Consider the following 24,085-nt stretch of genomic DNA (forward strand, 5'->3'; position numbering starts at 1 on the left):
TTAGTTTCTCCATGTCATCACTCAGTCACCTCCATAAATTACAATTGCACAGTTACAATGTGACAATTATGTTATTATATATCATCTGGTACCCACCCTCCCCGATGGAAAGCAGACTTAATAACGTCACGGACCTATGTATGTTTTGTTCCTGTTTTTGGTGCCTAGAGCAGTGTCTGGCACATGGTAGGACTTCAATAAATATATGTTGAGTGAATGAATGAGCGACTGAATGGATGCTTCTGGTCCCACTTATAACACAAGATTATTCCAGGCTTTGAGCTTCCCTGGCACAAAAATTGCATCTTACTCCCTTTTATATCACTAGGCTCTCTCTCAGTATTTGGTTAAAAGCTCAATGACTGGTGTGATTCATGTAAGCTAGCCCACTGCATTGTGCCTAAGTTTTGCTGATCCCCAGAGCTCTCAAGTTCTGAGGCCACCAATGGTTCCTCTGCTCAGTGGCAAGGCATCCTCTTTCTTATATCTTTTAAGGGGCTTCCTTCCCAACCACAAAGTGTATGATCTGTGACTGAGAGAGGTGAGGATGTGGGTCCAGCACCCTGCCCTGCCCCTAACCCTGGGTGCCCTTAAACAAGGGAATTAATCATCATGGAAGGCATCCGATACTATCTTGCTGAGTACGCAAGTGTAGGAAAGGCAAATACAGAATTTAATGCCTTCAATACAGACTACTTTAGTACCCAACTAGTTGACTGCTCAAGATCTCTATGAGTTTTATGAGTTCACAGTCCCTCTTATGATTGCCAAACATGACTGCAATTTTTTCAGTCTCACTGCACTTCCCAGCTCTCCTTCTAAACAATAAGGCACAATTCAGCGCTTAACCTTTACCTTTGAGGTTTGTTGACATATATCGAGCTGTGCAACACTTAACTGTTTAGATTTCATTGATTCGAATTCTTTTACAGTTGCTATATTCTTAAAACATGTTTGAAGCCCAGCTCTTGTAAGCTCACTGCACAAATGTAGTGGAATTCTGGCATTCTCTCCGCGTCTAGGAAGATTTTGCTCTGATGAAAATAGCTGATATTATTGAGCACTACGTGCCTTATCTTATTTAATCCTTATAATAGGCAAGTCTAATTTTACAAATGAGGAAAAAAGGTCCAGAGCAGTTAAGTCATTTATCCTAGGCCACACAGCCAGTAACCCCTTACCCACATTACCCCTGTGGGTTGACTGAACTCAACTTAATTCTTACTCAAATCCATTCTCTTTCCTAATTGTATATTTCACAAACACATTAGGTTTATGACACACACTAAACTCTCTTGAGCCACATATTGTTGGTTAGTGAGTATAATCATCCTTATTAAAGATCAGAAGACAGATGCAGATAGAGGCTACAATGACATTGGGGAAGCTGATGGCAAGAGGAGGGTTAAAACTCATGGCCTTAGTATCCTGTCATTTTTATAAGTCCGTCGAGACTTCTTATGTTCTATTTAATTTTTTAATTTCATGGAGGTGTTCAGGGCTGAAGGCAGACTCAGATTTCGCTCCTGGATAAAGGCAGTAGCTTAGATAGCAAATTACTTTATAGACATTTTAGAGCAGGTAGCAGCAGGCATGCTTGAGGATTCTAAATTTTGCCCATTAGTATGCCGAAATACCGTCAGCTGCCTAAGTCATTTTCTAATAAACCAGGTCTTCATTACAGCCCAATTGCCCAAAGTGTGTTTGCCTTGTCAGACACCGATTTTTAAAAGCAGTGCAGTCTTGAGCCACTTTAGCTAACATGGATTTCTCCCTCCCTATTCATTTGCAGTCCTACTCTCTGGTGCTCTACCTCTTTTTTCAATATATTTGAAAAAGCTTTTATTCCCTTTAATCCCTTCAGCTTTTTTTGGCACAGTCAGCAATTCTGCCGACCTTATTTCTTTCCTCTTGGCTCCAACAGTTTTTTGTTTGCACTTCCACAGTTTACTGGCAGCATGTTTTTTGACAAGCCATCTTGAAATCTAACTGAATGTTTCTTCTTGTTTTAAAATTTCTTTTTCAGAGGAACACTAGCTGGCTGGATCTCCACCACGGTCCTTTTCATTAACCTTCTACCTGCACTCATACTATAATATAAAATAAACATTCAAAATGTGCAAATTAATATATGTTGAATTAAATTAATTACAAGAAAATATTTTGAGAATATAGTAACACGTGGGGGAAAATGTTCTGCCACCAGAAGGTAATTCCTTAGACGTCAGTTCAAAGAAAGTATCATCACAATTTTCTAATAACTTTCCCGGGGCACACATATATTACTTTAAGTTCTAGTAAATTTCCTAAGTGTACAGGAATAAAAACATTATCAAAAAGTCAAAAATAAAAGAGAGAAAATATTTTTATATTCTGATATATCATCCTGATTCAAGCAAAGCAGAAAAGAAATAATTTTCTATTTGAATATCAAATTGAGTATAAATGTAAACAATCAGTGTTTCCAAAAGTGATGGTCATTAATAAAGATAATATTATCTTTAAGAAATGCATTAGAGTTCTATTTTTTCATTCTTTGACTTAATTGTGATGCACCCCAGATTTTAAGAGCCTTTTTAAAAAATAACTGAACGCAAGCCCCTATGTTTGCTACCATAACCATTTATTTAGCTTAAATACGTTTTGTTATCTCCCAGGATAGTCTGACTACATTATAGATAAGATGTGAAGGACTAAAAAAATGGGAGAATCAAACTTCATCATTCTTGTTTTGGTGTTTACTACTTACTCTATTAATAAATATTTGGAACCATTTTAAATATCAGTGCACTTGTTGCTGGTTAATCCAGAATAAAGGTACATAAAAATGAACCTGGAAAATCAGAATTTCCCTTTATTTTAATATGTTTATTTAATAAACCTACTATATGGAAAATACGCTTCATCCAGTGGAGATATAAACATTGCTTAGCTATTGCCAGAGGAACCTTTTAGAGCTAAATCGGGTTTTATTCCTCTGCTCAAATATCCCTATGGTTTTACATCTCATGAGAGGGGGAAATCAAAGATGAAGAATCTAAGGCTCGTAGAAATTGACCTTAGAGTTAACGTTAAAGCTAGAAATGAAAACCTGCAATGGTTCCCTTCCACCCAGATGTTCTTCCCATGCTCTACAAGGCCTGCATGATTCGGCTCCGTCCTGGACTTCCACTTCGACTCTCCCAGCCCTGATGCTCTTTCAGCCACAGTGGGCCACTCTGTCCTTCCTTGAAAACACCAGGCAGGCTCCTGCCTCAGGACTTCTATAATTCTTTCTGTCTTTGTTGGATGCTCTTTCCCCAGATTCCACATGTTCCACACCACATGGCTCAATCTTCTCTCTCTCTCTCTCTCTCAAATATCAGGAAGATCCTCCCTGAAAATCCAACATAAAATTATGTTCCCCACCCCACTGCTCCCTAGCCACCCTATCCACGTTAGCTTACTTTATTTTCCCACGTAGCATTTATCATCACCTCATATAGTATATCTATCTATCTATCTATCTATCTATCTATCTATCTATCTATCTATCTATCTATCTATATGCGTGTGTTGACTTGTTCCCTGTCTATAACTTAAAGGTAAGCTCAGTGAGAACTTGACTACCATGTTTGCCATTGTATCCTCAGAACCTAGAAGGGCCCCAGGCATATAACAGGCATCCAAGAAACACTTACTGAACTAGTGAATGACGTTGTCCTCCCTGATCTCTGGAGCCAAATAAATTGTGAAGACATAGACATACAAGTAAAACAAGCATTTGACCAAATGAAGGGGAATGACAGAGACAAGTGTTGAACTTGTTGTACTCAGCGTGAAATTAGATAACTTTAAAGGTTGAAATTGAAATGCTGCAAGTGTCAGGAGTGTGGCTTATAGTACATTCCTACCTGAAAAATGGGGTCAGGAAAGGAGGCCAGATGCACGAGCCATCTAAAAATCTCTTGCCATCGAATGGTAAAGATGCTTTCAGCGGCACTCACTGCCGTCTGAGACAACCATAATTTCAAGCATGTTAGACATCTGCACTGGGAAATCCAGAAGGGCCTGAATGGATTTATGCCAATCAGAAGACATCCATCTTTAAGATATTATAACTGAAGCAGAATTTTCTAGGCATCCTGCTAAGACAAATTTTCACAGCAGCCTTTATAGACCCCTAAAAAGTCTATGTGTGGGAAGGACTAGGACTTGGCTATGCCTCTGGTGCTTGGGTTCCCAGGGCTAAAAGAAGAGCCAGAAATGCCACTGGCCCATTCAGCCTCTTTGTGCGGAATTAGGCATCCCTTCCTCCTGGGGTTGATGAAGGCCTGTGCCCAGGTACTGTGTCCCTTGCCCAGTCCTCCTTACACAGGGGGCCATTGTTTGTGGTGACTGTGAGGATAGCAGGATGCTTTGAGACAAACTGAGTTGCCTGCTGGCACTCAAGATTTTTACCCCAGGAGCCTTCCATGGCCTCCAGGGCTCCAGCTTTCTGAGTTCCCCAGCTGAAGTAAAGGACTCTAAAAGCAGCAAGGTCCTTCTCTCTCAGGTCCTTCAACTTCCAGGTGAACATTCTGTCACGGCACCTGGTGTGTGGGAGCTTCACGTCCACTCTGGGCTGCCCCCACATGTCTCCTGGCTGTTCACACATCTATCAGGAGGTCTCTGTGCAAACCAAGGCCACAGAGCATCGTGGCTAAACACACTATCATGCAGTCAGACAGGCACAGATTCGAGTGCCAGGTTGGCTCATATCATTGGGAAAACCTCTTAATTTCCATAAAGCTCCATTTCTTCATCTCTAAAATGGGAGTTAGTAAGAATAACTATCTCAGGGGACTGTTTCATCTTTCAGTTGTGAAATGTACTTATATAGTGGCTGGTAGATAATGCTTGTTATTACCATTGTCTGTTGGCTATTGTTCTTAGCACTATGTATGTTCGACCATAATTCATACTCAGAGTTGAAATCAAGAAAAAGTCTAAGATTTCTGCTCTAAAAAATGTAATTCCTCACCAGTGCAATATATCCTTAAATGCCAAATATAACATACAACTCTTACAATTATAATTGACTTCATAGCATATTATATTCATTTAAGTCTTTGCATTTAAAAAATATGTTAATATAGATATAGCAATTTCCTTTTGATTTAGTATTTTCCTGGTACATCTATTTTCCTCCTTTTTTCTAACTTTTCTGAGCCCTTTTGTTATAAGTGTGTGTCTTTAAAGAGCATATCCTAGATTTTTCAAATCCAACTGTAAAATCTCTATTTTTTTAAGCCTCTATTTTTAATTGCAGATTTAAGCATTAGCACTTACTTTATTTAAAACTTGTGATTGGGCTTAATTTCTACTATTTTATTTAGTGCTTCCAATTTACCATATTTTTTTCCTTCTTTTCTGCCTTCTATCAATTACTGTTTGCTTTACTTTTTTTTTTTACTCTCTACTAGCTTGAAATTTACATAAGCTATTTGTTAAAGGTTACCTTTAAATTTTTAGTTTACGTGCTTGACCTAAAAAAATCTAAATTTGATCATTATCTCTCTTCCTCTAGAAAAGGAGATATCTTTTCCTCCACCTCACATGCTATTTGTGTCAATATTTTAAGTCACCTTTGCCTATCTGTCCCCCAGGTTAATCATCACAGACCAATATTTTAAACAGTCAGTGCTTATTTACATTTGCCCGTCTTTACCAAGTTCTTGGCTCACGGTTGTTTCTTATCTAGCAATCATTCCTCTGGATTCAATTTTCTCCTTTATGAAGTCCATTCTTTAGTAGTCCTCTCCTGTGCCTCTTGGCATTAAAGCCTAAATCCCTTGTTGCCGAGACCAGCACCATCACTCAGAGTAGCTGCAGCATCAACTCGAGTTTTCAGCTCTGGTTTCCCAATCCATCTTTAGTCTTGGCAACTGAGGAATTTCACTTCTCTCTTTAAAAGAATGTCTGTTATATCACATTCTGTATTTCAAAGTATTTATAGCTGGAGTCCATTTTTATGTGATCAGATGTCACCATTCCTATACTGGGTGTACATTAGGTAGCAGGCTGTATTGTAGTGTCGGAAATGAAACAGTTTTGCCCTCTAGGAGCTTACAGTCTAACGGGGACAGTTATGAAACAAATATGTGTAATAAAGTATTTTAGGTCTTATAGATGACATAATTATCAGATCCCACACCATACTGAGCCACTTAAGAATAAATACATTGTCTTAGTTGTCTTTCCAACCCTAGTATCTAGGGAAGTACTAGCAGATAGAAGTTGCTTAATAAATGCTTGTTGCCTGAATATATGAATGAACTATAGAGATCAACAAATATTTTCACTGTTGCTTATTCATGAAAAGTAAGATGTTTATTCTTTTTTAATTACAAGTAGAATTTTTACAAAGATTTAATCTTAAAGATGTTTAATTTTTATTGTACTACTAAAAATAGTTCGTAATTAGGTCCTAATTCTGTGTCAGGCGTTGTTCTCAGAACTCTCCAAGCATTCCCTTATTTGAACCTCAAGATAACCCTAAAAGGTGGGAGTTCTGTGGCAAAGCCTGGGTTGCACATTTGAAGCTCTATTAAGGCCTAATTTAAATTAGTCTGACTCTAGCTTCTGTGCTTTGGTACCATGTATGCGTGCATTTGTCAGACTATGGGTTCAGTAGTAATTTCCAATTAGAGATTATCCTTTGTTTTTACAGCTACAGTCTCTGTTTGCAGAGCTTAGACCATTTACAACGTGATTACTGTCTTACTGATTGGTTAATTATCACTGGATTAGAAGACCCCCTTCATTTCCAACGACTCCACACCATGCTGGTTTTACTGTTGCTATGTTGCTCAGAAAGTGTACTGGTAGGACACACTTTTAATCTGTGACCCGTCTCTCATCCATAGTTCCTTTCTCCTACCACCTTCTAGCTAGGAGTCGCACAGTTACTACTACCATCAGCAACCCCAAATACTTACAAATAAACCACTTAATAATAATCTAGAATTTAGCCAGGAACCAAAATTTAGTATATTGCTTGGTAGCATTTGCCCTTAAGAATTGGGCCAGTATTAGCCCCAATTTTTTTCCTGTCACCTTTGCTATTCTCCGTGAGTTCTCAAAAAATTATTGATAGTAGTTGTGGGATTATATCCAAAATTATTTCAGCACCCTAATATATCATTTTACAGTAGTCCCAAATATTGAAATTATTGTAAGCTTCTAGATGCTTTTTCTGTCTTGGCCTCATATGCCCTTTACTGATAATGTTCTACCTTTTCCAGTTTGAATTTTGTCTCACTGGCAGAGGAAATGTGAACAAATGAGAGTTGAACAGTTTCACAAAGGCATGACTTACATTTCCACCCTTGGACTAACAGTATTTCAGAGTCCCTCGACACACATTTACCCAGCACACACTATTTTCCAGGCACTCTTCTAGGGGCCGTGGATAGAGCTGTAGACAAAATGGACAAAAGTTCCAGATTTCATAGTACTTGCAGTGGGGTGTTACGTGACACGAGTGATCTTTTTCTACCGTGAACTCTCTGGTGGCTGTCTTTAGGGCCCCCAGAAAACCTTTCCAGCCTGTTCCCACCTGCTTCATCACTACCACCAGCAGATGGACATGTACAGACATATATGACCCTAAAGACACACCAGACTGCTCAGTATTTCAGGGCCCAATCCTGCATTTTCCTGCCTCTGTGCCTTTGCTTTGGGCATCACCTCTACCAAGAAAGGTCTTCAACCTCCAAATCCTACCAATAATTCAAAACTGCTCATAATCTTACTGCCGGGCCATCTTTATTCGTCGTGATACAAATACAGGTCTTTGTTTCATGCTATCTCAGTATACTTTGGATTACAGTGATAGTACCTTTTATAATCTGTTTTGGATTGGGGTTACTTGCGTATATAGATAGACCCTTCTCACGTTGTGAGAAATAGTCAGAACCTGGAGTTAACAGATTCTTTTCCCTTTTACGTCTTCGAAATTCACACGGTGCCTAAACAGCACTATGCACAGAGTAAGTTTTCAGTAATACTTGTCAACTAGAACAATTATGTCACCTTCTCTGCTGTATAACTTAGTTTTTATATATTTATTCAGCTTTTTAATTCATTTACTCTGAAGGGATTTAGTTAGTGCCTACTAGATGCCAGTCACTTTCTTAAGAAATTGGGGCTGCACAGGTGGGTGGAGCAGACAATAACCTTCTTCCCTAGTTTTGGAATGATTTATGTCAGGGCTCCTGAAAAAGCACCTGTCTGTAAGGACTGATAAGACACTGGGGCGTATTATTAAAGGAAGTGGCAGAGTTTCTTATGGACATTGTTAACTGCAGTCGACTTGATGTCTTGAGGTATCTGAATGAATTCTTCCCCGGAGGCCGGGGATGGAGGCTTTTATCTCAGAATGTTCCCTTCAGATCTTCAGTTTTATGAATTAATATGCATGAGAGCAAACAACCAAGTGAGGCCATTCTCTCTTAGTTATTCATTCAAACAATGAAGCCAATGAAAGGTTTCTATAAAAATCATCAGCTGTGGGAATTATAGTAGATTTAACACGTTCATCAGCCCTTTAGACCTCATCTAATCTATTTTTCCAGGAGCTGAAAGAGTTTAACAACCTAGAAAGGTCAGTTCTCTGAAAAGGATCTCAACAATATCTGGATTGTTTGCATTTTGTGAGAAGGGAAGATACAAGGTAATTTTGTAAGGAAAAAAAAAATTCCTTGAATAGCAGGAAGAAATTAGCCTTTTATCTCCCACAGAATAGTACTTTGAGAATGTCAGAAGGCTTGACCAAAATGTAAGTGTATGAAACAGACCATAGGAAAGCCTGGGATTACAAAGGGGCCACCCCTAAAACGGATAGGAAAATATGAAGATAGCCTTCATCCATCAACAGTCAAGTTCATAACCCTCTGCTGTCTCTCCTCCCCTCCCCACCACCTCCACTCACTTGCCACCTCCAAACCCCATGCAGGGTACCCAGGACACAGCCCCCAGAGAGACCCTTTCTTAAACTGACCTGACCACTTGCAGAAATTTCACCATTCATACTTCTGTACTCTCTCGAGAACCCTAACACTATTTTTCCAACTGGATGACTTCTAATGGCCTTTATTTCAGCTGTGCTGAAGTCAGAGGAATTAGCTGCTTCTGACCACTGCTTTATGCTAGGGAGATGCCTACGTGAAAGGCTGAAGAAAATTATCTTTCTGTCACTGTTACTCAGAGGCTCCTGGAAGTCAGTCCTGTCCGGGAAAAGAGATTCAAGCGTGAGTAATAAAACTGTGTTTATCACTGAGCAGCTGAAGGGTGAACAGCATAACTGGGGATGCTTTGACGTTCCCAGAATTGCAGGAAGACTGGCTTCTCCCCAGAATGCTTCAGGATCTGTCCCTGGTCCATCTCAGACATGCTGTAAGATGTAGAAATACCTCTCCACCTCCGCATCGAGCACAGACTGCCCTCCTCCCGGAAGATGAAGCAGCTGGAAGGTGAATACTACCCTAGAACAAAATATTCCACTTGAGTCTCTGCCTTTATCTGGGCCGTTGGCAGTCAGCCCAGCCATGAAAGAAATGTCACTGGCCTGGGCTGAAGCAAGGAATTCCGTCAAAAAGGATTACAGGTGGAAGGAGCTATGGGGGAGAGATTGCACTGAGGGCTTTTGGCTGGAGGAGGGACTAGGCCTCTTCTGAAATGAGAGCAGCTGCCACCCACAGAGGCCCTCAGGCATTCGTCTATTTTAATAGGACTTCAGTGGAGGCTTGTCCTGGTGTGGGGCTGGTTTATCGTTTATGATAACTCATTCTTCACCATAAATTCAAACATTTCCTTTCAGATCCACTGACATGTGGGGAGCGTGATTTTACACTCCCTTCACTAAACAAACACATACTGAAGGCTTACAGTGTAACAAGCACTAACTACTGCATGCTTTGAGCTTCAGCCCTGGAACCAGAAAGACAGGGCCTGTCACACGTGGGCTTTGCATTCTGTTGTGTGGGCTTCTGGGGAAGGGGACATATAGCAATAGAATAAACAAAGATATTAATAAGTCATTTCTTATACCTTTATTGGATAAGAAACTAAGACAGTGCTTTGTGATCGGGTAACTGGAATAAAGACAGATTTTGTTTTTTAGGATGAAGGGTCAGGACTGGTCCTGCTGAAGACATGACCTTTGAACTTGGATGTCAACTATAAGAGCAGCCACCAGAGATGTGTGGGCAGGAGACTGTAATGGAGGGTGCAAGGAGCAGAATATTTTAAATGGAACTAAAACTTGGAGTTTAAATATCATAAAAAATACAGACTTATGAAGATGGATAGAAAAGAAAAGCTTGACATTTTATAAAAGTAGCCAGTCAAAGGAGGTAAGATATACGAGAAATAGGATATTACAAATCTAAAAGTTTACAGATATTTTCTATATAATATATATAATCACATATATAGCTCATATTATATATATCTCAAAGTACAATACATTTTACCAAACAGTATTTGTATAATTTTTAGAACTAAAATAGACTTTGGTTCACAGTTCACTTCCTTTAACATTTTCAAATTAAAGATGTCATAACAATGAAGAGAGACTAGTCACCAAATTAAAAGACCTGAGATGATCCTGCCTATGCCAGGATACTGCGTGTAAGAGCTAACTCCCAGAAGTCAGCAGATATTTACCAAGCCACAAGAACAAATACCATTGTCCTTAAGGAGTTCAAATTCTGTTGAAATGTCTGTTATATCATAAAAAGGTATCATTAAAGTCAAGACATAACGGCTACAAGTGAGATATAAACAAAGTATCTGGAAAGCATCAGGATATAGTGATTTATTCCAAAGGAACTGACAAAGGCAAACAGAAAAATATTTAATTTTTAATTCAAAGTCCATGGCAAATGATCTCTGAGAACTGCCAAACTTTTGTTACGGTAAGACATTAGGAGAGCTGAAAATAGTATCAGTAGGAATGAGCTGAAGTCCAATTCCTCCAGGTTTTACTTGTGGAGAAAAGAATATCTGAACTGAAAGAGATGCTGTTAAATCATGAAGGACACAAGAAAGGTAGGCTGGGTGTTTTGAAGACAGTTTCTTGAACTCGACTCTGAGGTGTGGTGCCAATCTGCTTTACACCCAGCTGTGGACAGCAGGCACCCTGGATTTGGGCATCGGGCAGTGCTTATTTAACCTAAGGCACGCCTAGACCAAGACAGATATCTTTGGGGAAAAACATCGTTTCTTTTGCCCACCTTAAGATACCACAGTCAAAACACTGTGCAGGAACACCTGATCCTCACACAGAGTGAGCAAAGGAAGAGAGCGAGAGAGCGAGAAAGAGAGAAGACACAGCACCTCCCAAGAGTGCTCTGCAGAGCTGTGGTCCCTGCATGAGAAAGATTTATACGAGTAAAGGAGAGACAGATGGCCTGCAATATCTTTATTCTGGTCATTCACAACATCAGCAGAGAAAAGGTACCGAGGAGATCTGCAGAATATTTTGGTCAACCTGGTGTTTTCCAAACTTATCTGGACTCAGTCCTGTTTTTGCAATGGCTGTGGTGGACATTGCTCTTGATCACCAGTACCCAGTTCTCCTCTTCTTCCCAGGCACACAGGAAGATCACACTTCCTGTCTGGCCTTGCAGTCAGGCAGAGTCACAGTCCTGGCCAATGGGGCTGCGAGCAGAAGTGGCACAGGAGTAGGTCTGAGTTCTCTGTGAGCTAAACTTCCCCCTCCATGCAGAGAGCGGAGTCCATAAAACGGAGCCAGGAGATCAAAGTACCCTGTATTACTGAGTCACCAGGACAAGCACCTGGAGAGAGCCCCCGTCTGCAGTGAACTTTACATGAGCCAGAAGTAAACTTCATGGTTAAGCCACAGAAACGAGAAGTGAACTTTGTTATGAGCCCCGCAAAACGGGGAGCTGTTTGTTGTTACAAGTATAGCTTAGCTTCTCCTGATTAATACAGGCACTAGAAGACTCAGTGATAATACATTTTTGAGAATAATTTATTAAGGAAAATAATACAATTTTGAAGACTATTATATGTCCTCAGTGCAAAAATCTCTGATTCCATGAGAAATGAACAGAAAATCATAAAGAGAAATACTACATATAACAGGATAAGGAAAATATGTATATATAATATATATACCAAGATAAGAAATAAGAAAGGATTCTAATATAATTTAAGTTTGGATGCTAGAAAAACAATCCAAGATATTCTCCCATAAAGTAAGAGAAAAGGCAAATAAATGAATGGAATGGGAGAGAATATGGTAAATGTAGAAATCAAAGAAGATAGAAAAAATAAACAGTAATCAGAGACATAACTGAAGAAAATATTTCTCAGTTGAAATTTTTAAAATTAGATGGGCAGATTGAAAGAATTTGCCAATTGATGATGCATTTAGATTTATCTTGTGACGTTTTAAATGAAAGGATAAAAGAAAAATACCACAAGATGTTGACCTGTCTCCAAATCGTGCTTCGGCTAGTGATGAGGCATCATGAAGTTTACTACTGAAAGGGCTGAAAATTTACCGGAAAGAGCACTTTTCAGTTAACTCATATGTGGTGCTCCCTCTAGCCTGACAACTAGCAGAACAGCTTCCACCCAAAATCTCTTGCCTCTCAACTGATTTGCCAGAGACTCAATGATGAGGCAGAAAATCTGACATATGTACCAACAGAAATACAGTTCCTTCTTCCCCTACCCCATTTCCACCGCCAACTCCCTCCCTGGAACTTCCCCCTTCTACCTAAATGTCCCTCTCTTCTTTGTTATAAGATACCTGTCCTTAGTTTTATAATTACTTTATTGTGTATCATTATTTCTCATCATGTAACATCTCTTTCTCATTATAATCAATAGGATCATCTGGCAGATTTATTGCAAGAGCTGTTCTAGGTGCTCAGCTTCCTTCTTGGGACACTTGGCTAGTCTATCATTGTACAGCTTAGTACAGGGGCTTCTTCTACCTGGTTATTATGTGTGACCCTCAGTCTCCATCAGTTCTTCCTTTTCCTAGTATGTTTCTACACTTTTCTGTAACCCTGGTTTATTCCCAATGCCTTATAGCCATCCTCCGTTATTTGTGCTAGAAGAGAAAATAGTTATCTACACCGTATAGTAACGTTTATACTTAAGAGAGAAAACAGAACCACCATACGCATTGACAAAAGTATGCAAACAGTAAACAGTTAGATGGGCCTCAGAGGTCTCATCTGCTACATGAAAGGATGGATGAAGACACAGCAATACGTATAAAACCATCGTGAGGATAACGTCCGGAGCCCAGAATCTCGTGCTCAGCCAAATCGCTGTTCGTGTATAAAAACAGTCTCTGTCACACAACTTCCTAAGGAAAACTTCTTAATGTAATTCATTTGACCAAAAAGCAAACAAAAATTTAAGAATCTCCAAATGGGGAATGTCATGTAACCTATGAACTAGTTAAACAGAGTTAAATCTCAATAACTTTGGAAATGTGGTTACATGTTGTAAAGCAAAATGTAAACATAAAAAATTCTTCCCAAGGAAGAAACACGGTACAAAATGTAATCTTTGGTCCCACACCCGAGATGAGGTTAGCAGAGATTGGGAGTTCCTGGGGTGCAGATGCAATGACAGGCCATAAATTCCTCACTTTATCCATGGGGAGCCAAGAGACACCATTTCACTCTTGAACTTTCATAACCAGAAAAACTTAGGGGTGCATTCTTGGATCTTGTCTATTTCTTTTGCTCATTAGTAATAAGATCTGACACACTGACTTGTGTATCTCGAGTTATTTTACAAGGAATAAAAATGGTACGTAAAGGAATTTCGATTTAAAGCCAAATTCTTCTGACTTCTGGGTATTTTCAGTCTCATCCAAATCTTCTTGGTGACCCCATCCCTGTCTTAGAACTAATTCTCCATCCAGAGTCGTCCAGCTTCAAGTATGTGCCCACAGAATCAGCCTCCCTCTGCACTTTTTTTCTTCATTAACCTGAGAAAATAACTTTTCTGCCTACACAGCCCTACCGTTGCCCCAAGCTTCTCAGTTGACCATCTTCCCCATATAGTTTGCATTAACAGGTTGTCTACCAGTCCGTCTAGAATACAAGGCACACAGCACCCAGCAGAACTGCCCATTTCTCCCAGGCTCTTAGTCCAGAGCAGTAATAAGCAATATTCCACTCACCTGTTTTCCATTTCTCCCCAGTTGCTCTGATAGCTAGTTCCCGATGTAAGGCATCCATCAAAGAGATCCTTCCAACAGTTAATGCTCCCCACTCCGTCTCCTCACACTAATAAAAGCAAAAACCAGCATAAAGTTAACAGTGAGCAACAGCTGCCAAAAGAAACCCAAAGCAGCGCGCTGGCCACATCTTCCGATGGACTATAGTGTCTATCTGCCTAGACCATTGCTTCTATCAGGCCTGACACCTGAGTCATGTTCTGATCTGCCAAGCTGCCTTAGTATTCAGTGAGGAGCCACAGCCGACCAATAATTTTTAATAGCTTGTCTTCTACCGATTTCAACCCACACACTAAAGCGCCTAATAAAAATTTTAAAAGGACAGGTGAAGGGACATAAGGACAACAGCAAGTTAATCGTCTTGTCCACCTCCACTTGAAGAGACAGAGAGGATTATTGCAACTTATAGGCAGAGTTTGTATAATAAGACAATTGCTGACTGCACCGTCTTTCAGCAATGGTTTTTTCTTTTGATGAGCTTAAAAATATATAAAATATAATCACGGGAAAAAAAAATCAGCCAGCTCATATAAGTAATTTCTGATGAGGTGTAGATGGGTGGGTTGGTTTACAAATCTGAAACCCCTGTGGACATAGTAATGAAACTGAAAAAGAAGAAAAAGTTCCCAACAAGTTAATGGCACTTCTAATGCTGACCAACACACATCCCTCCCACACTTCGCTGCACTGCTGCAACAGGCAGAGCAACGATGGGGCCTAAAGAAGGAGGCATAAACTGCAGTTCCAAGGTTGGGGGTGAGGAATAAATGAGGAGGTTGGGATTAACATGTACACACTACTATGTATAAAACAGATGATCAACAAGGGCCTACTGCATAGCACAGGGACCTCTACTGAATATTCTGTAATAACTTATACGGGAAAAAATCTGAAAAAGTATAGATACATGCGTATGTATAACTGAATCACTTTGCTGTACACCTGAAATTAACATAACATTGTAAATCAACTATGCTCCAATCTAAAATAAAAATTAAAAACAAAAAAAGAAAGGTCAGAAAGAACTGCAGTTCCAGAACCAGACCAGAGAAACTCCCCTCAGCTTGAGGCTTTATGAAAGACAGCAACTATGCTTGTCCCTGGATTTGACTTAAGGGAGAAAGGAGGTAGCTGAGATGTATCATTTTAGAAGGAAGGGATTCATTCTAAAGCAGCCCTCAACATAGAAAACAAATACCATCGAAGGAGGCTTACCAAAAAAAAAAAGGAAATAAATTAAGTCCTCCTTTGGGTTAGAAATTCTTCATAAATTCTCCAATTTAAGCCTGTGCAGTAATTCACTATCTCTTTCCATTCTCACGAGTGTTGAGGTTAGGAGGATACCTAAAGGGTGATTTCTCATGGGCTGAACACCAGGAAGCTAAGGGGAACAGAATTGTTACAGGCATTTAAACAAGAGGACAGGAAAGGGGCGATACTCAAAGGTACTTCTGTGTCCTTGGTAGCTATGTCAAGTGGCAGTGCCCTATTTGTGCTGAAAGATGTTTCTGGAGAGATTAAAAGTGTTCCAGGGAAAGGACTGTTCATAACACTGAAGCAGGATTTAACAGGTTGCCGTTTAAACCTATATGTTCAGAAAAAGAGGCCATCAAGCTTTCCTACTCAGCAAGCAAGCATGCGTTGATCCCTTGCAGGCCAAGCACAGAGCTGGCAGCACAGGGACACGAAGCAAAAAAGACAAAATTTCTTTCTCAAAGATAATTATAATGTCATTGTAAAAGCCAAATACACTCATCAACCAATGCAGGGGAGAAAGCAACGTGACATTTCAGTAGAGAACTGTGCTCGGCTTGGAAGAAGACACGGAGGAAGGGCCTCGAACTCTGAAATCAAGGGCTTATTTCTAAGACAGCTGGGGAGTCACGATAGGAATGTCTCTTGTATATTCAAGGCGGCTGAGGTCTTGAAAATGTAGTGGTAGGAAGAACAACTACCCCATTTGCCAGGGATCAAGGGGTTTCCCGGAATGTGGGATTTTTTCAGTCCTAAAACTGGGACAGTCCAGGGAAAGCCAGGATGAGCCGGCAACTCTGTATAGTCGATCAAGCACAAGTGTAAATCAAAGATCGTCTAGTACTGTCTCTGAGACCACAGGCAAGTCATGGAAAACTGCTCTATGTTTTTTTCTTATCTGAAAAATAGATTTAATCGATTACAGATTAAAGATAGTATATTAAAGCCTCTAGCATACCGCAGCCGCATTATTATTATGGTGTGTTCTATGTGCTAAAGCAGGGCTTTAGTCAGAAAAGTCCCAATGGATTTCAGAGGAGGAAAATAATCACTGTAGTTGGGATAGGAAAGGAAAGATTCATAAGGAGAGTGACCATCTCATTTCTCTTCCAAGCTGGTACACTTCTGAATGACAAAGAGGGTATTCTTACTAAGTATGCTGAGGCAATGGGCATAAACTATGTACGTTCCAGACCAACCGGAAAGAGTGGTCAGCAAACATTTAAGGTTTGAAGGAAGAATGGAAATTAACTGGCAGAAATGTCATGAGATGCAAAGGCCAGGCGCCATGTAGTGTTTTTATGAACTGTGGTGAGAGAAGACTGATCAGTCCTTGTTAAAGGGTTCTTCTGAATGCACAGTGTGTGATAAGAATAGGGATAGAAAGAAAGGGGTCAGGCTGGGGAATATTTTAAATAAAAATTAACAAGTTTGGTTTTATCTCTTACACCGTAAGGAGCCGTTGAAAGTATCTGAGTAGAAGAGCAAAATGCCAAAGTAGTATATTAAGATCAATTTGGCAAACTGGAATGGAGAGAGATAAAAAAATCAAATGGGTAAACACTAAAAGCAATATTCAGATATAAGGCTAGGTGGCAATGGTCAGGGACAGAAAAGAAATGTCTAAAGAAATATTTGGAAGAAAATTTGAGAGGGCTTGGTCAGAACTAATTAGAGAGAAATAAGAGAGAACTGAACATGATTTAATGCATTGAAAGCTATTTGTCTAGAAAGAAAAAACTGATACTGGTGACAAAAAGTGATAACATATTACATGTCACATAATTTTCAGAAGTATCTCAACATGAAAAATAAAATACTAGATAGATTTCTTTTTTGTTAGTTTCCTTTCACTGAGAAGCTCTCATCAGGTGATAATATCATCATAGATGAACATGCTTTGACAAGATGCATCCCCGGGACCTCAACTTTGTAATCTACACTGAATGACAGTTGGAGAAGCGGGCGGGTGCAGTGTCAGGCCTAGGAGTCCGGTTGATCAGGCGTGGTCTGAGACTACACATTAAGCCCAGCAAAGCCAGTTAAGGAAGAGAAAGTCAAGTTTATCTGTGGATACAAGTAGAGTAAGAAGGGTAGGATTCAATGTCAGGAAAATCAGATCACAGAAATGAGGAACCAAGACAAGGACATTGGGGAAAAGCTATCTGAGCCAAGAATGAAAAGATGTGGGGAGGAGAAGTGAATGGAGCAGTGAAGATGAAGATTGAATGAGAAGGAATTTGACATCTATTGAAGAGTCACCTACAATTATTCTCATGATAGGGATCGAATATGTCCCCCCCAAAATATGCCACTTTGGCATAAGGATTATTTTGAGCTGAAGGCAACTGAGAATCAACAGATGCAGGAAGTGTTCTCTGCCCTCCTCTCACCTGCCTAAAAGCAGGGCATAATTTCCCTTTAGGAAGGTACCTCCCACTTCAGGCCCCCTCCCCTCACACCCACCCTCCCCAATAAGAGTAGAGCAAAACCATTATCGTTGAAGAAGGGGCAGTTGTCATCAAAATGAGTTTGCATCAACACACCTCACTAAAATAAGCCCTGTTTTCCCTTAACTCCCCCATATATTTCCCAGTCACTTCCCCACAATTCATCCACCCTTTAAGCCCAAACCCCCTTTCTTTTGTTAAAAGGATATATAAGCCCCTGAGTCTAACCATTTCTTTGAGTTTCACTTTTTTTTTCTGTGAGCTTCTGTGACTGTAAAAATAAAGTTTTGTGCTTTTTCTCCTGTTTATCTGTCTTTTGTTTGTTTAATTTGCAGTCCCCAAGTACCAAACTAAGAGGGTAGTGGAAACATTTTTCCTCCTGGACACTCATTTTAACCACAAGAAAATCAAGGAAATTCCAACTTATCTAACTGCAAATCTCTTGCCCTTTCCAACATAATATACTGGAACTCCCTCCATATCATATTTCCTGGCAGAGGCAGAAAATGATTTCAGAGAATGGATGCCCTTGAGGTCACAGGAGACCAGGGCTCATCAGACTGGCTGAGAGGGAAGGGAGTGGAGACAAGGCAGTTTCTGACTCTGGCAGGACGATTCTAAAGCAATTTGCCGCATAATTCCTCCACAGGTAAAATGCCTGAGGGCCAATGAACTGGCTGAAAAACAGCTAAATGACACTAATTTTTTTTTTTTTTAATTATCTTAATGAGCCATTTCCTTGAGCTAGTACATTGGAGTGATACACACCCAAAAAGACAGAAATATCACGTCTTCAACTCTTGTTATCAGCGGGATATAAAGTAATATTGAAGTAAGGATTCATTGTAACATATTTTAAAATGTTATCCTGTCCTGTTCATCTCCCCTTGAAAATTGCAAAAATATTTTTTTTTTTAAATTAAACTCTAGAGAAATTGATGACCAGTGACAGTCTCTACAGAATAATGTGGAAATCAATTAAACAGAAGCTGAAAAATGCCTCCTGGTATAATTGATAACATGAGGAGACAGGAAAAAAATTACAAGTATGAAGTTAAATCCAAAACTTCTTACTTAGAGAAAGTGCAGAGGCTTCTCATATCCCACAGGACCAATCTGCAGAACTATTAGTGTTTGAGGAGACGAGAACCAGAGAATAACTGTTGTTTGTTTATTCTTGACAGTTTTAAAGGACAATTTCTCTTGGGGGGAACTTTCCGTTTTCCTCCTTAGAAGTTCCTTCTAAACCCAAGACTGTTCTAGGAAAGTTTTCTGGCTCTTTCTTAAACTTTGGAAATGGATTTTGCATAAACTTGCATAATCTGTTTACTTAATTGCTTCAGTAGATTATCATTTCTCAAATTCAGAGGTTTAAAAACATCACTGAACATGAAACACCTTCAGGAAAAGAAACAAACAAACAAAAAATCAATGTTACAAAGATTAGATGCCAGACCAGTGAATGAAAGGCCAGGATTTTGTCCATGGTGGTCTCTGAATTGGACAAGTGCCGTTTTCAGCATTAAAGTCTATTCACTGTTGATGTGATTTTTCATAAAATGTTAAAATGGTCCAAATGCTTTCTTGAATCATAGCCCAGGCACTTTAGGCACTTAGATCTGGTTAAGCCCTGGTTGCCAGACTTTCTTAGTGCATTATCCACTAAGCCACATGCACTGCAAAGAAAACCTTAATTCCTATTAAAATTTTAAAAGTTGATAAAAAGAATTTGGTTTTGCATAAGAACAAAATTATCTGTTGTTTCACTTGCAGTACTAAAGCTTTAATAATCTCTAACATGAGAATTAAAATATAAAAGCATTTGGTACCAACGCTATAAGAACTTTTCTGAATCATGAGGATATTTCAGGGAAAATAACTCAGGAAGAACAGATACCTGGAATGCATTGCTATAATTAAGGTAAAATTATTGTACCCCATTAAAATTTGTTATCTCCTGTTAACGAAGTTTTAAAAGACAGCACATTTATCGCAGGGGATCTTAGGGAAAGGAAGTAGTAATTATCAAAATATATGCCCCAAATCATTATTCTACCTCATTCCTTATGCATTTAAACTGTCTCTCTCTGCTACACAAGTCTTTTGTAATAAAAGCGGAAGATTTTGATAGCCTACTTAATGTAAATCTAGATGCAATCCACAGCAAGTATTAAAAGAAGAAGAAAATCTTAAATTTTATTAGCAGAGCTTCCAGATTAACTCATGGCAGAAGGGTTAAAACTCCAAATACGTGTTAGTCTTGTTAACACATAATTGATTCTGATTCCTCAAAGACAGTTCTTCCTTTTTATGCCAGGCATCTAGGTTGTAAGATTAGGTAATGTTCTTGAGGAATACAGTGTAGCAAGAAGTGTCTATGCAGGTTTCATTTATTTATCCCTTTCTAAAGTTATTTTTAATCATAACAACAAACTTTTGTGTGCCTACTATGAACTAAGCACTTTATAAGCACTATCTTGTTTAAGCCTGACCACAATCCTATGTGGTGTAAATTAATATTTTCCTTATTATACAAATGAAAAATTTGGGACTCAAAGAAGTTAAGTAACTTGTTCAAGGTAATTCGGCTGGTAAATTCTGTAGCTTGGATTTGAATCCGGGTTCAGTTGACACTTGAGTCTGTGGTTTATTACTGAGCAAAACTGCAGACATCAAATCATCTGATAAATTTCTTCTGCAGTCAGAAGACTTTTCAAATTGAACAAGCTATCTCACTAACATTTTTCTTTCTTCACTGCCTATAAATTAGGAACCTGCCAGCAAAAACAGGCATAAGCTTATCAGCTGTTCCACTTTTAGCAGAATGATACTCTCACAACATGTGTATATATTTAGAGTCCTGTATCACTTCTTCAGCATGCCTGTAACAGTTTTATGATCTATACGAGAAAAAATGTCCCACTCGCCCCTCTGGCTGATTTGTCAACCCACAGTGCCCTCCCCCAGTAACATCCCTATCTGAAAAAGTAAAAAGACCCAAAGACATTTCAAATACCACTTCCGTGAAGCTTTCCTTAGCTCTCCCAGACAAAATGAGGCATTTTGGCCTCTATGCCGCCAGAGAACAAACCACAGAGCGTTCTCAATTATTTGCTGGTGAATCGTCTTCTACCCTAGACCATACTGCAGAACTGTCTTAGTTTTCAATGAATCTGTTGGTGGACACAGTAAATCCATTTCTCAATTAATCTTTCATTTCTCTAAAGCATGTAAACAGCTGACTACTACTACAATTTTCTCCTCATGAACTTGCCCAAATTATTATTTTAAAAAATAAATAAAAACAATGCTCTTCACTTTATAAATGGGAAAACCAAAGAATAGTTCCAAGTTCTTTAGCACAAAGTCACAAAGTATCTGAAGCTTCTACTTGAGGAAAGACCCTTGAATAATAGAGAATGCATCATACTGTGTTTCATTTCTTGCTACTTTATACCATGAACATTCAGAGAACTCTAAAAATTGAGAAAGGGAAAAATTAATATTTAGTCTTTTGGAAACTAGTTTTGGAATTAATTTTATGCTAATACCCTAATATAATGGTTTTGAATGAGGAACCCCTTTATAAATTAATAGTTTTGTTGCTGAAACAAAAATGTGATTAACTCTATATCATCAATTAAAATATATGGTACCACTATATCACTTCCATGCATGCAGAAAAAATAATAAATATCTTGAAATCTGTAAACTATATAAATCTGGTATAATCTAAAATAAAAAGAAAATTAAATACTACTTAGCAAAAGCAAACTCAGTGTTCCCTTAAGGGAAAACATAAAAATCTTTTAGAAGATTAAAGATTCGTATTTGTGCTTTTTTCTGATAATTCCTATGACTCATTCAGTCTTACTGAAATGCACAATTACATAGACAGAACACTCTCATATATATGTATGTGTATGTGCTGATTTTTATATTTTTGTGTCATCAGTATAACTAGAACTGTAAAATTTGTTTATATTAAAAAAAATATTTGAGATTTTAGCCAGCTTCTATTCTGCCTAGAGCTGTGAAACAAAACGAGTGGAGATATAGACAAGATTTATATATTCCAGGAATGGAAGACTCACTATAATACAATATAGTCAGGAAATTCCAGAAACTCTAACCTAACCAGATAGTGTTCTCAGGATGACCCTAAGGATGAAAGGCAACTATGTCCAACCTAAAAAAGTTCCAAGACTGGAGAACTCCCAAGCTGGATGAGCACTCGGCTACTACACATGCTACCAGCAAAGTGCTTCAGAAGGGAGTTCACTTTTCTTTCAAATGGTGAAGGCAAGTACAGCATTTATTGCAAGCAAGGAAAACAGGCAGGTAATGCTCAAAAGACCCGAAGTCCAAAAGGGCTTTTAGGGAAGTGTTTTGAAAAGCAATATTTGGGGTCAGGGTTGCAGCTCATGGACTTTCTTCTGATTTGTTGGTGGTGATGTCTTGGAAATCTTAATCATCAACCTCTGGTTCTAACCAGTCTGCGGTCTACGTACTTGTGGTCAGCATGTACTCACTATCCTCCATCTGGTGGGGGTGTCTTTATTTCTGCAGAACAGCTCAAAGACATGCATCAAACCGTTATGTATATAGAAGAGAGTTCACTTTTGCCCCTGTAATGATGTCTTGTTAGGGCTTGTGCATTCACAGTGGACATGTGCACAGTATAGTGCTTGATTATTGTTCATAGCTAAGGAAAGAGAGAAAGATAAGCAAGTGCACAAATAAAATGTCAATATATCATCAGCAGCTGAAGATGTTGGACAAGAGGTGACAAGATGAAGAGCGGGAAGCAGGGTGAAATGACTGAGCGATTTACTAATGATCTTCATTCTGTCTTTTGGGAATGCACAAGGTCATATTTCTTATCTACCCAAATAAAATTTTTATTCAACACCAGAAGTAATAGTATCCATGGTGGATAGAAAAAATGACCCCCTAAAGACATCCATGTCCTAATCCCCAGAACCTATATAAATATGTCACCATATAGTGGCAAAAGGGATTTTGCAGATGTAGTTAAATTAAAGATCTTCAGATAGAGAGATTATTTTAACTTATCTGGGTGATCCAAATGGAATCACAAGGAAAGCAGGAGGGGTAGAGATAGAGAAGGAGATGTGATGATGATGATGATAGAAGTACAGGTCAAAGGGATATAGCCATGAGCCGAGGAATGTGGTCTGCCTCTTGAAGCTAGGAAAGGCAAGGAATGGATTGTCTCATAGAGCCTTCAGAAGGAATGTAGCTCTAGCAGTAACTTGAAATAGGACCCATAAGTTCTATTTAAGAATTCTAATCTTCAGAACTGTAAAACAATAAATTTCTGTTGTTTTAAGTCACTAAATTTGTGATAATTTGTTATAGCAGCCATTGGAAACTGATACAATATCTTTGTTGAATTTTTTTGTTTCCATTGATGTCTTTGATCTAAATATGTATTTTCTTTCTCCAGGGAGTGATCTTTGCTAGGGCCCTATTTTGTACCATAATGTACAAAATATTTATAAGTTAGTGTCAGGATATGCTTTTATACATCAGGGAGTTACCTTCAACTTAAAAGTCTAGAAATATTAAAAAGTCTTGGAAATTCTCATTCAGGAAATACTATTTGCTAATTTCTGGGTTTTGTAATGCATTCTTCATCCCAGTTCAGCCCTCATTCTCTTCCACGCACAGAGTAGGCAAAGAATTTAGACACTGTGACAGACACGATATGGGGCAGTGCAAACAGAGTGGCATGATACCTCTGTAGAGGACTGGGGTTGTGCATGGTTATGTGGCAGCCTGTGCCAGAGAAACCAACTGATAGGCAAAGATTTCCATCAGCCTTACAAAGCCAGTCAGGACACTGTCATGAAGTTCTGCTGCCTAAGCAACATAAAATGCAATGATAATGAAATAAAAAACTAAACTACGAATTTCAGCATGTCCTGTAGCAAAGTGGCTGAAAAACCATTGCACCAATGTGATCTGCAGCCCAATGGATCTAATTCCAATGAGAAATCAATTGGGTGCTATCTCTTTATCTTGGAATACTTTCACACCATAGTAGACCAGTTGACTGCTCTACCCAGGTGGGTCCACCCAAGCCTTGAAGTATTCCGTG

Source organism: Leucopleurus acutus (assembly GCF_964270905.1).
Source record: "Leucopleurus acutus genome assembly, chromosome: 18".
Classification (NCBI taxonomy): Eukaryota; Metazoa; Chordata; class Mammalia; order Artiodactyla; family Delphinidae; genus Leucopleurus; species Leucopleurus acutus.